Source organism: Somniosus microcephalus, chromosome 12 (assembly GCF_052327205.1).
Source record: "Somniosus microcephalus isolate GS21.2 chromosome 12, FLI_Smic_1.0, whole genome shotgun sequence".
Lineage (NCBI taxonomy): Eukaryota > Metazoa > Chordata > Chondrichthyes > Squaliformes > Somniosidae > Somniosus > Somniosus microcephalus.
In genome coordinates, this window is record NC_140998.1 from 213,070,657 (window position 1) to 213,078,300 (window position 7,644).

The window sequence follows — 7,644 nt, forward strand, 5'->3', positions numbered from 1 at the left end:
TGAGGGAGCGCCGCACTGTGGGAGGGGCCGTACTGAAGGAGCGCCGCACTGTCAGAGGGGCAGTACTGAGGGAGCGCCGCACTGTCGGAGGGGCAGTACTGAGGGAGCGCCGCACTGTCGGAGGGGCAGTACTGAGGGAACGTCGTACTGTCGGAGGGGCAGTACTGAGGGAGCGCCGCACTGTCGGAGGGGCAGTACTGAGGGAGCGCCGCACTGTGGGAGGGGCAGTACTGAGGGAGCGCCGCACTGTGGGAGGGGCCGTACTGAGGGAGCGCCGCACTGTGGGAGGGGCCGTACTGAGGGAGCGCCGCACTGTCGGAGGGGCAGTACTGAGGGAGCGCCGCACTGTTGGAGGGGCAGTACTGAGTGAGCGCCGCACTGTCGGAGGGGCAGTACTGAGGGAGCACCGCACTGTCGGAGGTGCTGTCTTTTGGATGTTAAAACATGGTCCCCATCCACTATTCGAAGAAAAGGTGGGGAGACGCCCCTATGTCCTGGGACCAATATTTACCTTTCAACCAACATCATTAAAAAAAACGTAGATTATCGATGTCATTTGTGGGATCTTGCTGTGCACAAAATGGCATTTGATGGGACAGTGTAGAGGGAGCTTTACTCTGTATCTAACCCATGCTGTACCTGCCCTGGGAGTGTTTGATGGGACAGTGTAGAGGGAGCTTTACTCTGTATCTAACCCGTGCTGTACCTGCCCTGGGAGTGTTTGATGGGACAGTGTAGAGGGAGCTTTACTCTGTATCTAACCCGTGCTGTACCTGCCCTGGGAGTGTTTGATGGGACAGTGTAGAGGGAGCTTTACTCTGTATCTAACCCCATGCTGTACCTGCCCCGGGAGTGACTGTTTGCTGACACTCTATTCTCTCACACTAACATCCTGTGCATCAATCACTAAATGTATTTTTTTTTTAAACGTGCTGGAGTCTTAAACTCGAGACAGGAAGAAGTGAAGGAAAAGACTTGAACCCACGCCCATCCTGAACGCAACAATCTGAGGGAGAAAAGTCATCCCGTTCTGTCAAATGCATTTACAACTCAAGTAGATTATTTTTCTGTTGTACTCCCCCTCTCTACGGTGCCTGCTGATCAATATTGGGATACAGTTGCAGTCCAGAAGTCCATAATCCAGGCCGACTCTCCCAGTACCAGTACTGATGGAGCGCCGCACTGTCGGAGGGGCAGTACTGAGTGAGTGCTGCACTGTCGGAGGGGCAGCACTGAGGGAGCGCCGCACTGTCGGAGGGGCAGTACTGAGGGAGCGCCGCACTGTCGGAGGGGCAGTACTGATGGAGCGCCGCACTGTCGGAGGGGCAGTACTGAGGGAGCGCCGCACTGTCGGAAGGGCAGTACTGAGGGAGCGCCGCACTGTTGGAGGGCAGTACTGAGGGAGCGCTGCACTGTCGGGGGGCAGTATGAGGGAGCGCCGCACTGTCGGAGGGGCAGTACTGAGGGAGTGTCGCAATGTCGGAGGGGCAGTGCTGAGGGAGCGCCGCAATGTCGGGGGGCAGTACTGAGGGAGCGCCGCAATGTCGGAGGGGCAGTACTGAGGGAGCGCCGCACTGTCGGAGGGGCAGTACTGAGGAAGCACCGCACTGTGGGAGGGGCAGTACTGAGGGAACGCCGCACTGTCGGAGGAGCAGTACTGAGGGAGTGTCGGAGGGGCAGTACTGAGGGAGCACCGCACTGTCGGAGGGGCAGTACTGAGGGAGCGCCGCACTGTTGGAGGGGCAGCACTGGGGGAGCGTTGCACTGTCGGAGGGGCAGTACTGAGGGAGCGCCGCACTGTGGGAGGGGCGGTACTGAGGGAGCGCCGCACTGTCGGAGGGGCAGTACTGAGGGAGTGCCGCACTGTCGGAGGGGCAGTACTGAGGGAGCGCCGCACTGTCGGAGGGGCAGTACTGAGGGAGCGCCGCACTGTGGGAGGGGCGGTACTGAGGGAGCGCCGCACTGTCGGAGGGGCAGTACTGAGGGAGTGCCGCACTGTCGGAGGGGCAGTACTGAGGGAGCACCGCACTGTCGGAGGGGCATTACTGAGGGAGCGCCGCACTGTGGGAGGGGCGGTACTGAGGGAGCGCCGCACTGTCGGAGGGGCAGTACTGAGGGAGTGCCGCACTGTCGGAGGGGCAGTACTGAGGGAGCGCCGCACTGTGGGAGGGGCGGTAGTGAGGGAGCGCCGCACTGTCGGAGAGGCAGTACTGAGGGAGTGCTGCACTGTCAGAGGGGCAGTACTGAGGGAGTGCCGCACTGTTGGAGGGGCAGTACTGAGGGAGCGCCGCACTGTCGGAGGGGCATTACTGAGGGAGTGCCGCATTGTCGGAGGTGCCAAATTTCGGATGAAATGTTAAACCAAGGCCCCATCTGCCCTCTCCAGTGAAGGTTCCTATTTCGAAGAAGAGTTTTTACCTCATCTCCACTTTCCTGCACTATCCCCATATCCCTTGATTCCCCTAGAGTCCAAAAATCTATCGATCTCCGTCTTGAATATACTCAACGACTGAGCTTCCACAGCCCTCTGGGGTAGAGAATTCCAAAGATTCACCGCCCTCTGAGTGAAGAAATTCCTCCTCATCTCAGTCCTCAATGGCCGACCCCTTATTCTGAGACTGTGACCCCTGGTTCTAGACTCCCCAGTCAGGGGGAAACATCCTCCCTGCATCGACCCTGTCAAGCCCTGTAAGAATTTTGTTTGTTTCAATGAGATCCCCTCTCATTCTTCTAAACTCTAGAGAATATAGGCCCAGTCTACTCAATCTCTCCTCATAGGACAATCCCCCCATCCCAGGAACCAGTCTGGTGAACCTTCGTTGCACTCCCTCTATGGCAAGTATATCCTTCCTTAGGTTAATTTGTAAACAACATTTTAATTTATAGACCAACATTATTTGTATTAATGCCAATTATTCGTGTTCCACGTGCAGTGCAGACGCCTCTTCCGACTTTCCTGGAGTCTTGTGAGGTCACAAAGTTCAGTCGCAAGGGGATTCCGAGGCAGGATTGCTCACGGGAGGGAATGTGGAAAGGGCTTTCACTATCGCAGAACGCAGTTCAACAAGCAGCTTCCCTTTCACAGTTCCTGGGCTACGCCCGCTGACTCAGCTTGGAGTGAGGCACAGCAGAGAGAGATAGAGAGAGAGAGACAGCGATAGACACACAGAGAGCGAGAGTGAGAGGGAGAGAGACAGAGAGAGAAAGAGACAGAGAGAGAGGGAGAGGGATGGAGGGAGTCAGAGAGCGAGTCAGAGAGCGAGTCAGAGAGCGAGTCAGAGACAGAGAGACGTACAGAGAGAGGGACAGAGAGAGGGACAGAGAGAGGGTGACAGAGAGAAAGAGACAGAGAGAGAGACTGAGACAGAGAGAGAAACAGACACACAGAGAGAGAGACAGAGAGAGAGAGAGACACAGAGAGAGACAGAGAGAGAGAGTCAGAGAGAGAGAGACAGACAGACAGAGAGACAGAGAGAGTGGGACAGAGAGAGGGACAGAGAGAGGGACAGAGAGAGAGACAGACAGAGAGAGACAGACAGAGAGAGACAGAGAGAGGGACAGAGAGAGAGACAGAGAGCGAGACAGAGACAGAGAGACGTACAGAGAGAGGGACAGAGAGAGGGACAGAGAGAGGGTGACAGAGAGAAAGAGACAGAGAGAGAGACTGAGACAGAGAGAGAAACAGACACACAGAGAGAGAGACAGAGAGAGAGACTAAGCGACCACCAACTGGAAATTGAAAAAGGCAGATACAAGAAATCCTGGCAGCCTAGAGAGAATAGAATATGCGATCAATGTCTGGCTGGCGAGGTTGAAACAGAAATGCATTTCCTCCTAAAATGCGAAAAATTCAACACATCAAGAAACATATTATTCAACAAGCTAAGCCAAACAACCCCAGATTTCAAGGAATTGGATGATCTGTCAAAATTGAGATTAGTCTTAGGAGAAGGAGACAGACCATACCTTGTGGCCAAATATGTAACAACATGTCACAACCTGAGGACTGTTTAAAATTAAGACTGTTTAAAATTAATATTGAACGTACCAAATGAAGTACAAAGACTGTTTAAAATTAATATTGTTTAAAAGTAATATTGTATGTACCCAACAAATGTCAAATCGATTGACACCTACAGAATGTTAGAAAACTGTACCTTTTTGCAATGTAAGCTTTGGCAATATGGTTCTCTGTAAACTTTCATGCCAATAAAGCATTTGAATTGAATTGAATTGAATTGAATTGAATTGAGAGAGACAGCGAGAGAGACAGCGAGAGAGACAGAGAGAGAGACAGAGACAGAGAGAGAGAGACAGAGAGGGACAGGGAGAGAGACAGAGAGAGGGACAGAGACAGAGAGAGAGAGAGAGACAGAGCGAGAGAGAGAGAGAGAGAGAGACAGAGAGAGAGACAGAGACAGAGAGACAGAGAGGGACAGGGAGAGAGAGACAGAGAGAGAGAGCGAGAGAGAGACAGAGAGGGACAGAGAGACAGAGAGAGGGACAGAGAGAGAGACAGAGTGTGAGAGAGCGAGACAGGGCAAAAGAGACAGACACAGAGAGAGAGAGCGACAGAGAGAGAGTGACAGAAGGAGGGACAGAGAGACAGAGAGAGAAGCAGAGAGAGACAGAGAAAGAGAAACAGAGAGAGACAGACAGACAGAGAGACGGAGAGAGTCAGAGAGAGAGACAGAGATAGACAGACGGAGAGACAGACGTAGAGACAGAGAGAGAGACAGAGAGAGAGAGTCAGAAAGAGAGAGAGTCAGAAAGAGAGAGACAGAGAGTCAGAAAGAGAGAGAGACAGAGAGAGACAGAAAGCAGGGGAGAAACTGTGGGAGTCCCTTCACCACACGGACTGCAGCGGTTCAGGAAGGCGGCTCACCACCACCTGCTCAAGGGCTGACAAGGGATGGGCAATAAATGCCGGGCTCGCCAGCGATGCCCACATCCCGGGAGCATATTAAAAGAAGGCACAGGGTTTAGGAGTTACCCTGCTCCAGTTCCTCGCTCCGTTCCCCCTCGGGGGAAAATCCCTCGTCGGAGAAATTTAATTCCACCCGTCAAAATAGTGAAAGCGTTTTTTTCCATCTAAACTGAAACTGTTTTCAGTCTTTCTCTCAAGATAGTGATTCAACTGAACATAAGAAATAGGAGCAGGAGTCGGCCATTCGGGCCCTCGAGCCTGCTCCGCCATTCAGTGAGATCATGGCTGATCATCGACCTCATCTCCACTTTCCCGCCCGATCCCCATATCCCTCGATTCCCCGAGAGTCCAAAAACCTGTTGATCTCAGCCTTGAATATACTCAACGACTGAGCCTCCACAGCCCTCTGAGGTAGAGAATTCCAAAGATTCACCGCCCTCTGAGTGAAGAAATTCCTCCTCATCTCAGTCCTCAATGGCCGACCCCTTATCCTGAGACTGTGACCCCTGGTTCCAAACACCAGCCAGGGGGAAACAGCCTCTCGGCATCTACCCTGTCAATCCCCTTAAGGATTTGATACATTTCTATTAGATCACCTCTCATTCTTCTAAACTCTAGAGAATATAGGCCCAGTCTACTCAATCTCTCCTCATAGGACAATCCCCCCATCCCAGGAACCAGTCTGGTGAACCTTCGTTGCACTCCCTCTATGGCAAGTATATCCTTCCTTAGCTAAGGAGACCAAAACTGTGCACAATACTCCAGGTGTGGTCTGACCAGGGCCCGAAATAATTGCAGTAAGACTTCTTCGGCTGAAAATTCAGTAGCCTTAGCGCCTCATTTGAGGCGCTAGAGGGCCTTGCGCCGGAGTTATGGCCAGTAGTGAAATTCCCTGGGGCCCTAAATCGGCGTTGCTCCGGTAGCGCTGCGCCGGCACCGATGACGTCATCGGTGTGCGCAGCGTCCCGGTTGCCGTGGTAACCCGCCCGAACTCCGAAATTGAGTTGCGGCCGCCTCGCCCGTGGCAGCCGCAACCAGCGTTTTGTCAGAGGTGCCTTACTGCAGTTAGCGCCGGCGCATTAAAGGCCCCGCGGCGGCCGGCCGCTTTCCTGCCGGCCGCCTGCCCGCAGCTCCCTCCCCGGACTTCTCTCCCCCCCCCGCCGGAACAGATGCAAGCCCGGCACTTGTCCGAGGTGCCGGGCTCATTTTTAAGCAGATTTGCGCGGGCTGCGGCCGGGTGCAGGCAGCTCCTCCTTAACGGAAGGAGGAGGCCTGCACTTCCCCAGCCTGCCGCACCGCATCGGGTGCCGCAGCGCCGGAATTCCGGCGCGAAACGGCAGTTAGCGCTCTTTTCCAGGCGCTAAGACCCTTCAGTAGCGCCGGCAGCCGTTTGGGCGCGGCGCCACTGAATTTTTGGCGCGCGCAGGGGACTTAGCGCCGGCACTAATTTCCGGCGCTAAAGCCCTGGCTAAGCCAAAACCCAATTTCTAGGCCCTTTACTCTTATACTCAAATCCTCTTGCAATAAAGGCCAACATACCATTTGCAGGAGGACCTTCGGCCCATCTAACCTCATCCTGCCAGAATACTCATCCTGCCAGCCAGCCATTTCTTAGAAACAGCCAGCGGTCCTCCAATGACGCTTCTTTCAACCCATAACAACAACTGGCATTTATAGAGCGCCTTTAATGTAGTAAAACATCCCAAGGCGCTTCACGAGCGATTATCAAACACTAATTTGACACTGAGCCACATGAGGAGATAGTAGGATGGGTGACCAAATGCTCGGTCAAAGAGGTGGGTTTTAAGGAGCGTCTTGAAGGAGGAGAGAGAGAGGAGGAGAGGTTTAGGGAGGAATTTCCAGAGCTCGGGGCCCAGGCGGCTGAAGGCACGGCCGCCAATGGTGGAGCGATGGAAATCGGGGGATGCGCAAGAGGCCAGAGTTGGAAGAATGCAGAGTGAAATTCTGTCCATCCCTCTCGCCCAGTCCAGCTGTCGCTCCACCTCTATCCCCCTTGCCCTTCGCACCCTGACCCCGTGACCTCTTGATCTGCGGCTCACAGCCAGTTCATGTTTACCTTGAGTCAGCAGAGCGTATCTGCAGATTGTTCCTCCGTCAGGAAATTAAACTGTAAAAATAAGCCTTTGTAGCTCATCCAAGACCAGAGGGAGTGGACAAGGTAAACACTGAAAGATTGTTTCCACAGGCTATGACTCATCCACAGTGACTGTTTGATGGCCAACTCAACATTGCGATGTGGTGCCTCACTGGAACACTCAAGTCAACCCCAACACTCTGACAGCCCGCGCTGTCACGCGTCACTCCCCTCGCTAGGGTGCAACACTCCAAGGAAGCCCAGCGAAACGGTGAGCACAAAACATCTCTCCTGTTCCACCAGGATCTCAACAAGGTCCCTCAGCGCCGCTTGAAGCCCTTTCGGAGCCAGGCGCACGACCGTCCGGCAACGCGGCTTCAAACCCTGGCGGCACTTGGAATGTCCAGCGGAGAGATCACAAGGAAGCCGCAGGCCAACACCTGGAGAAAGACCCGTCGCGGAAGATCCCCGGTGACGTGAATCAGTCATTCATGAAAGAAAGACTTATGAAATGATACTGAGTGGCCTACGGGTGGCGCTGTCCAGGGAGAGTATAAATACTCGGGCACGGGCCCAGCTTGCGTAGGGCATTCTTAACAGGAACTAGTGAAGGACACCACAG